Here is a 9,722-nt window from a genome sequence, read left to right as displayed (position 1 = left end):
GGCAGTCAGATGCGACGGAGTGTCCGTTACCGCGTGAACTGTCGTCAGCCGTCGAATTACAGCAGCCGTCAGTTGTGACGTTGCTTGTTGCTACGGAATTGTCGTCTGATGCGAAGTTGTTCCTGTTGCAACGAATAAGTGTCGAATTGCAGCGGGCATCAAGTAACTGCGTACTTGATTACGTTGAGAGCCGTCAAACGCGAGCTTGTTTATGTCGCTACGTACGTGTGAATATCGAGACAACTTGTCCCAAAAGAGTTCTTTGCGCTCACTCCTCCCCCGCCCCAGCACACCGAAACACCAAAAGTGGCAACTAATCCACAAGCTGGTAATCTACAAACAGTTTGGGACGTCATCGTGACAACTCGAAAACATCTTACTTCAACTACCAACGGCAGTCAAATAAGGATTGTTGCATATGATGAACTGGAACTAAATATATATATTTTTTCAATACACTTTGCACCAGTGACGGGACACAGGAAATGACACAGATCCAGTAAGCAACATTTTCCATAACTTCAAAAGATGAACAATAAAACATCAACTGTGAACACCAAATTTCAGTTGTCAGTTCTAACAGCAGAAGCCTGTGTCAACCTCCAGATTACATCAAATATTATAGCACCCCGCTTCACACGTCCATTCAACATTGCAATATCAGAAACTTGGATGAATAATGAAATACTTAATGCAGATATTTCAAACTCAAGGCCCCGGGGGGCCAAACAACTAATTTGCATCAACTTCCATGATTCTTTCTAAATCTGTACCACCATTTCACATCCTATGTAATAAATAATGGCACTGAGATATAGCATTTTGTTTTGTTTATTAACCAAATCATTTTTTACAGTAACGAACAATATTTGAGCAAACTATTGATTTCTGATTTTAAAGCTAGTTATCCACCAATTTGTTGTGTGTATATAATACTATGATGAGACAATGAAACATTTATATGGCTTCACAGTCATGACGGCCCTCTTGAGGGAACAATCTAGCACGCAACAAAAATGAGTTTTGACACCCCGGCTTTATGGTATGTTACTCAAATGTTCAAAATACCTTTATATCCAAATAGACTATCATCGGATAGAGGAGCGTTACACGAATAAAATGAACGCTAAATTGTAACAATCGGATAAAGATTAAGGATTTTATGCCGCTTTTTATGGCAAATATTGGACAAGGTTTTCTTGCCCAGAAGTCAATATACATAAATCCGAGGAAACTTCTGACCGAAACATTGACCGTGGTAGAAAAAATGCCCGGATGTTTCTTATCAGTGGCGACGAAAACATCCGCTTGAGTCACCTTCATTTTCGGTTCAAAGTGAGAGCGGTTGCATCGCTGGAAATACCTCCAACTTCACAGAAAACAATAATAATAGTGAATCATAGGCAGCGTTTCTATCGTGAACAACTAACGAACGTGTGTTTTTCGACGCCGATATTGAGGAATATTTCCACCTTTTGTCAGAACCACAGAAAATGTCAAGCAAATTGAAAAAAAAATAAATAAAAAAAAAACGAGGTTGGTAAAGGGATTTCCCAACAATGTCATCTGAAAAGAAAAAGTATTACCTTACGCGAAACAATGGCAGAACACGATTTAGGTGGACCTCCGCTAAATTCACGTACTCGAACCCGTTTTCCTGGATTTAGTAATTGACCTTCTTTGAAATGGATGGATATAGATTGCTTTGAGTAGAAAACAATAAAATCGACATTGTTTGGCTTTGTAGAGAATTATTTAAATTTTAAGGTAGTAGGGAAAATGTAAGAATATGTTGCAATAGAAATTTGTATGGGAAAAAAACCCAAACGTGTATATAAGTGGACAGAACACAGGGTTCTAATCTAGTCATGGTCATCTGCGGTGATTATACAAAATAACAAGAAGAATTGAGTTAAGATTCTTTGAATTAAATGTTGGGCAAAACGTAACGAAAAAATATGGCTCAGGTGTTTCTTACACAGTAAGTTGATTGTGACGCTAAAAGCTTGGGACTTCGAGTTTGGCATCCGCTAGGGGTCAGTATTGGGACACAAATTGTTCATTCATAGTTGTCTCAAATAACTTGAAATGTTATTTGAAGATGTCAAATATTCTTGAAAATGTGCAGCAAATTTTGGGAGATAATTTCCTCAGAACTCAGCAAAATAAAATCATGGTTTGATAAAAAAAATAAGCTATCAACAAATTTAGGTAATGGTATTGAGAAATTTTAAATCAAGCAACCAAGTAAAAGTACAAATAGAGGGTTTACATCATCATAAAAGAGAAGGTGGTTAGAATTTAAGTGGGAATTTTCAATTTAAAGACAAAAGTACTCACAGCAGAGTTTCACACTTCTTTACATTTTTACTGTGAAAATGGTGCATATTAATTATTGCTTTTATTATTATTTATTGTGATAGGTATGATGTTTTATTATTGCTATTTGTTTTATGAATAGGTCATTCAAAATATATTGTTAAATGTATATTGTTTCATCAATTGTTTATTTTGTACCAGGTTGTACAACAGAAACTAGGGGCTGAGAAAATACCGCAGAAATGGAGGTAAAATGTCCTGGTGCCCATTTTTAAGAACAAGGGTGATGTGCAGAGTTGTGGGAACTATAGAGGAATAAAGTTGGGCCACACGATTAAGTTATGGGAAATAATAGTGCAGGCTATACCCTGCACTATTATTTCTGAGTCTATAATGTCCCTATTATTCCCTATATATTATAGATAACTACACATTGGGTTAATGTGACAAAGTATTGCATATTGGTATAGAATATTACTTTATGTGTAGATAGTAGTATATCATGTTTTTTTAAAAATTTTAATATATACGTAATATGCAATTGATATTGGGGATAGGAACAAATACATTTATATCGTAATTTCTACTCCTTTTTGAACATGTAAATGTAAATGATGATGTAAGGCTAATTCATTACTCATGTTTGTGTTATTATTCCTAAGAGACTGTTTCTTTTTTACTGTTTTCAATTTTTTTTTAAATTCCATGTTTCTGTATTATACATTTGGAAGTATTAGTATTTTTTTAAGGATTTCTTTTTGTACATTGTTGAATTTTAAAAAAATACCCAGAACATAATTCATAGGTATGTGTAACTGAAAAATATGGTATTACACTTAAAGTTAAATCAACTTATGAAGATTTTATTTCTTTTATTTTCACTCCGCTTTGTGTGTATTTATCCAGGCTTGGGAACGAGCTGTGGCTGGACGATGGCTAGGTGTTGAGACACTATGAAAGGCACCACAACACAACCAGTTCCACAATATGTTCTTCAACTTAAATTCGGGCATTCAACCCAGGAAAAGAGGTCTGATTGTGTGTTCTTTGAGACTTTTCGACAGGATAAATGTGAAATGTTCAAAGAGCCTGCCTTGCATGTTGAGAGTTGAGTTTCCAGGTGATCCACCCAGCCAGGAATACGGTTTAGCTCAAAACATGAATTGCTTTCAATTGCTGACTTCATAGTTTCTCTTACCAAGAGTTGCAGAAAAAGTGCAGGAATCAAGCTTGCTTTTTCACTCCTGAGGAAGGGCAAATAATTAATACAGAAGTGACTTCCAAATGTTCCGCATGGTAAGGGTTTTTATAATCTGGTGATGAATACAGCCAAGCTTTTAGGCAGGGAACTGCGATGAACACAGTAAGGTCCTCAGTACTTCAGTGTCAAAGATATTTCCTCGTTGAGCGGTCTGAAGAAAAGGGCTCATCTGACGTGTGTCATTGCTGTCTCATTAGTATATCCAATTTTGAAAGGGGCGCTGATAGTTCAACTGGTGGTGTTCAGTGGCTGAGTTAAGATCCTCAGCAACAGAACCGAACAGCTGGGATGGTCTCGGTCTTGACAACGCACATGCTTGCTTGTCTTTGTGATATGATCAAAAAAGAAGGTGCTGTGAGTGAAACATTGAGCACTGAAAGGCTTTAGATACTCGGAATGACGGTTGGTTAACAGGATCGCCACAAGGGTCATGCCAAGTGAGTTTCTGCTCACATGACATTGAATAAAACATGCTCCATTCCACTGTAATGCATCACCTGACTTCTCTACACTTCTGATTCACTGATGACCATTCCAAGGTTTAGTCAGCCTTCTGCCCAGTGTCAGCTGGAATAGACTCCAGCTCCCAGTGACCCTGTATAGGACAGAAAATGGATGGATCTAGAAGTCTTATCAGAGAAGTTCTATCTCCAAAAAGGAGACATTTCACTAGACAGTGAGACATTACCTGTGACAAAACATCCACAAAAACCTCTCTTGCTGGTACATGATGTGACAAATAGAAGATGCTCGCACCAAGGAAATCCACTACCTTGCAGCTCCTGTAAGGCGACAAGATTGTCTTTAATAGAGCCAATACATTTGGAGAAGCAATATTCTGAAAAACACAACATTAGGAAATAATTAATTTTTTTAAATCATTTGGTATAGATGTGACCAGTCCAGTGTGTACCCCACCTTACCCAATGTCAGCTCACCCCACGACCCTAATGAGGACTCGCTGTGCTATAAAAAGATGGATGGGTGGGATGCCATTTGTTACACCCATACAAGCAAACGCAAAAATTATCACATTTCTTTCTTGGCCCTCTGTAGAACTTTACTGCATCATACCAAGAGGTTTTTGAACCACATGAGAGGCTACACGAGAAGATAACCTGATGGTAGAGTAATAATAATCCATCCATTTTCTTTCCCGCTTCTCACTAGGGTTGTGGGCTGCTGGAGCTATCTTTGGGCGGGAGGCGGGGTACACTCTGAACCGGTCGCCAGCCAATCGCAGGGCACATAGAAACAAACAACCACTTGCACTCACATTCACAGCTACGGGCAATTTAATCTGCAATCAACCTACCGCATGTTTTTGGGATGAGGGAAGAAACCGGAGTGCCCGGAGACAACCCACCAAGCCACGGGGAGAACATGCAAACTCCACACAGGCGGGGCCGGGATTTGAACCCTGGTTCCCAGAACTGTGAGGCAGATGTGCTAACCAGTCCTTCACTGTGCCGGCAGAGTAATAATAATTAGATAATGTTGTTTAAGTCATTGTGCAATTTAATAGTTTAAGTGCATACAGTCATAGACTAATAGTATATTTTAATAAGCACAGAATAAAGGAAAGCAAAATTTGGAAAAATAATGTGCCTCACTTTTTTCTCATCTTCTAGAAGGATAAAAAGGTGGTTGCATGCATGTTGAAACACAATTTCAGAGAATGAATAGTACTATTCATAATGTCTGATGAAAAGACAAGAAAATCATACCGTAAAGAGCACATTAATCCAGTCAGCAGAATGTTGAGCAGACAGCCTGTTTTTATTTTGCTGTGGTAACGGCTGACAGTGATCTGTCGTATGTGCATTAAGCCTTTGAATTAACACCACAGTACACAAAAGACGTGCGGGATGGCTTAGCATCCTTTGTGACTGAACTGTGTTCATCTCACAGTGCCGTTTCTGCTTAGTTCTGAAAATTAATCCTTACTCTGGTAATAGTTTAAAAAATGTAATTAAATGTTAGGAGTTTCACTACAAGAGTGGATATTGGTAAATGGAGTGCACGATGCCCAAAGCACTTTACAGAGGCTCATATTCACATACACCAATGAGCGGTTTCTGCCAGGCAAGCAATTTAGGGTTCAGTGTCTTGCCCAAGCACACTTCAACAACAGAACCAAGATTCAAACCGCTAACCCTTTGGTCACTGGACACCCCGCTCTACGTACTGATCCAAAGCACAATTGTTATGCAATTTCATAAAATCTGTATTTTTCATGTATAATACAACAATATGTCTTCAATTCTTTAACATGGATGTCTTTGGATTGTGTGAGGAAGGCAGAGTATTTGGAAACTCCCCCGTAAGCACAGAGCATGCAAACTCCACACAGTAAGGCCGCAGCTGAGTTTCAAACCCTTAACCTCAGAATTTAGAAGTAGGCATGCTAACCACTAAGGCACATGCTTCCCAAGGTCCTATTCCTGTTAATTCCCATAGAAAGCGTGCACACTTGTGCAACTGCATTCATCTTGAATTCATTGTCAAGGTTAAGTATTGTATAATCTGTCAAAGTTGAATATTTTAAAATTTACCAGTACTCCTCATTTTTATGTTACTGGTACTTTCTAGATTTGCACCAGTAGTGACATGCAAAGTAGTTATTTTTTTATGTTCACAGCATGGTGAGAATACAAAATGCAATGGCAACAATGATATACCCAAACAAGGGCTAAACAGAAAAACTAGGCCATTAAAGAGTACAGTGTACGTTCTTTATTAGATCACGTGAGTTTATAAAGCGTTACAGCACATGCTGTTCTTTATGTTGTAAAGGAGTGATGCTATTCTTTGAAAGTACTTTACGTTGTAAAAGAATGATGCTATTCTTTGAAAAGTGGGGACACGGTGTACTGGTAATGTGATTATTTGAAAGTGGGTACGTGGTGTACTGGTAATAATGTGATTCTTTGAAAAGTGGGTACATGGGGTTCAGGTAGTGATGTGATTGAAAAGTAGGTACATGTTGTACCTGTGCATTGATTTAAAAAAAAAAAAAAAGTCTTGAAATCTAATGGGCAATTATATATAAAAAGAATGGCTAACGAACATCTGGTTGTGGTGCAGACTCTCAGTTATTAGAGCAGCAGCCACAACAGGAGGGTGACAGATCATTCCTTTGTCTTTGCCCTTTGTATTGGTATTCTGTCCCACTCCCATTTTTGTTAGATGTTTGTGCTTTTTTTCCCTCACAGGAAGTTGTGGCGTTTTCCTTTAAAAATTACTAGGTAAAGCAGTAGCGGCACGGTGGGCGACTGGTTAGAGCGTCTGCCTCACAGTTCTGAGGACCGGGGTTCAATCCCCGGCCCCACCTGTGTGGAGTTTGCATGTTCTCCCCGTGCCTGCGTGGGTTTTCTCCAGGCACTTGGGTTTTCTCCCACATCCCAAAAACATGCATGCTAGGTTAATTGACAACTCTAAATTGCCCGTAGGTGTGAATGTGAGTGTGAATGGTTATTTGTTTGCATGTGCCCTGCGATTGGCTGGCAACCAGTTCAGGGTGTACCCCGCCTCCTGCCCGATGATAGCTGGGATAGGCTCCGGCACGCCTGCGACCCCAGTGAGGAGAAGTGGCTCAGAAAATGGATGGATGGAAGTACAGCAGTAACTGAGCGTACCCCGTATTCTTACGCCACTGCGCAAACTTAGTTTGTTACCTCAAAATGTCAAACTCGTAAGCCAATATACAGCCACTGGCCACAACATTTACCTTTCCGTCTAATAATGACAGCTGTATCAAAATTGTTAGCATCGCGGCATAATTTCCTCAGTCATTTTTAACTTACTGTCACAATATAAAAAAAACCACCAATGTGCTTGCTAAAATGATATTTATGTCTTTGTATAGATTCTTTGTCATCCAGATCGTGGTAATCACCAACGGTTAAATTGAGGCAATCGGTCTTTTCTTGACTTGAGTTATTTATTTGTTTTTGTTTTTCCAAAAAACGTTAAACAAGGACCCATAATGCTAGGCTAACAAAATATATGTTTGACACTCTCTGAGCTGTATTCGGTCTAGCTAACAAAACGTCTTTATGCTAAGATGACTTGCCTTCAGCACATGCAGAGTGGAAGGGCCGCATTCTTGCTGGGACTCCCGACACTCTCGTGTCTGACGTATGGAGCTTATCGCATGCTGCAGAACACGCCGGTGGTCCTCGCTTTAGAATTCAATATGGAATGAATACAGTTAGAGTTAAATGGAATCTGAATCAGCATGAAGGAGATACTGAGCTGAGGTTTGACATGTATTGGTGTTCTGTGAAGAGGAGGTTCTTGAGCAGGCCGACTACCTTTACAGCTGTGCAGACACACAAACACTCTACCAGCTCCTAGTGCAGTACAAAGACAAGTGAGGAACCACATTTTAAATCTTGCTCGTTTGCGCCTCACTGTCCGTAACCCTCAGGGCTCCTTGCTGGCCATTTGTGTCCACCTCGCTATCAACCATTTTACCTGTGTTAACGCAAATGTAATGAAACTTCCGAAGGGTGGAAAATGTAATTTCCAATCTCAGCTCTTATACTCTTTACATCACGTTGTATCTTTTGGCTTTATCGTGGCCACTTTTGGACAATTAAAACCCATGAAAACAAAATTTAGTAATTGCACATAAACATAATGTCGGTTAGAATAATTACGTGTTGACCAATTAGCAGGCGACCCTAATGGTTGCTCGTCTACCATTGGCTCCTATGTACAGTATCCCCCAAAACCTGTTTGTACACGTTTTTGTGTCCAGTGATAATGCAGAGTTCTTGTTGCGGCTGGCCAGAGTGTACCGTGATGTGTCCATACTGCCCAACACCGAGGAGGGACGGAAGAAGCAGCTCGTGTATGAGGCCTTCGAATATGCAAAGAAGTCCTTGGAGAAAGATGAAAAGTGTTTCGCGGCAAAGCAATTTAGGGTTCAGTGTCTTGACGAAGGACAGACAGAACCAAGATTCAAACTGCTAACCCTTTGTTCACTGGATACCCCGTTCTACCTACTGATCCAAAGCACAATTGTTATGCAATTTCATAAAATCAATGTATTTTTCATGTATAATACAACAAGTCTTCAATTCTTTAACATGCATGTTTATGGATTGTGTGAGGAAGCCAGAGTATTTGGAAACTCCCCCGCAAGCACACAGCATGCAAACTCCACACAGTAAGGCCGGAGCTGAGTTTCAAACCCTTAACCTTAGAATTGAGAAGTAGGCATGCTAACCACTAGGGCACATGCTTCCCAAGGTCCTATTCCTGTTAATTCCCATAGAAACCGTGCACACTTGTGCAACTGCATTCATCTTGAACTCATTGTCAAGGTTAAGTATTTATAATCTGTCAAGGTTGAATATTTTGAAACTTACCAGTACTCTTCTTATATGTTACTGGTACTTTCTAGATTTCCACCAGTAGTGACATGCAAAGTAGTTATTTTTTTATGTTCAGAGCATGGTGAGAATACACAATGCAATGGCAACAATGATATACCTAAACAAGGGCCCAAACAGAAAAACTAGGCCATTAAAGAGTACAGTGTACGTTCTTTATTAGATCACGTGAGTTTATTAAGCGTTACAGCACATGCTGTACTTTATGTTGTAAAAGAGTGATGCTATTCTTTGAAAGTACTTTACGTTGTAAAAGAATGATGCTATTCTTTGAAAAGTGGGGACACGGTGTACTGGTAATGTGATTCTTTGAAAAGTGGGTATGTGGTGTACTGGTAATAATGTGATTCTTTGAAAAGTGGGTACATGGGGTTCAGGTACTGATGCGATTGAAAAGTAGGTACATGTTGTACCGGTGCATTGATTTATAAAAAAAAAAAAAAAAAAAAAAAAAAAAAAAAAAAAAAAAGTCTTGAATAAATATTTAATGGGCAATTATATATAAAAAGAATGGCTAACGAACATCTGTTTATGGTACAGACTCCCAGTTATTAGAGCAGCAGCCACAACAGGAGGGTGACAGATCATTCCTTTGTCTTTGCCCTTTGTATTGGTATTCTCTCCCACTCCCATTTTTGGAATCTGCTCTGAGTTAGATGTTTGCGCTTTTTGTTTCTCACAGGAAGTTGTGGCGTTTTCCTTTAGTAAATTTTTTAAAACTATTCTCCCTACTTATTAGT

The sequence above is a fragment of the Phyllopteryx taeniolatus genome, chromosome 20 (assembly GCF_024500385.1).
Source record: "Phyllopteryx taeniolatus isolate TA_2022b chromosome 20, UOR_Ptae_1.2, whole genome shotgun sequence".
NCBI classification, from domain to species: Eukaryota; Metazoa; Chordata; class Actinopteri; order Syngnathiformes; family Syngnathidae; genus Phyllopteryx; species Phyllopteryx taeniolatus.
The sequence above is the reverse complement of the archived record's forward strand: the minus strand, read 5'-3'. Positions refer to the sequence as shown.